Raw genomic sequence first — 347 nt, 5'->3', positions numbered from 1 at the left:
CAGCTCAATTACCGAATTCAATTTTGATGCTGAATCTGGACGAACTTTCGAAAGTTGGTTCAAGAAATATGAAGACATGTTTCAAAACGACTTTGCTCAGTTTGATGATGCATGGAAAGTTCGACTGTTGCTGCGGAAACTGGGGACAGCTGAACACGATCGGTTCACAAATTTCATACTCCCAAACACCCTCGTGACCTTGGTGTCATGACTATATAACCCATACATTTGCATAACCCATTAACTCGTGATTCTCACTCTATTTTCAGCTCATGTACTACAGTTATTAGACGATTAAAGCGTACATTACGTCTTCCTATTCTGTCTCCTTTCTAATCCCGTCCTGG

This window comes from Opisthorchis viverrini (assembly GCF_000715545.1).
Source record: "Opisthorchis viverrini unplaced genomic scaffold opera_v5_95, whole genome shotgun sequence".
NCBI classification, from domain to species: domain Eukaryota; kingdom Metazoa; phylum Platyhelminthes; class Trematoda; order Opisthorchiida; family Opisthorchiidae; genus Opisthorchis; species Opisthorchis viverrini.
This window is presented reverse-complemented; position numbering follows the sequence as displayed.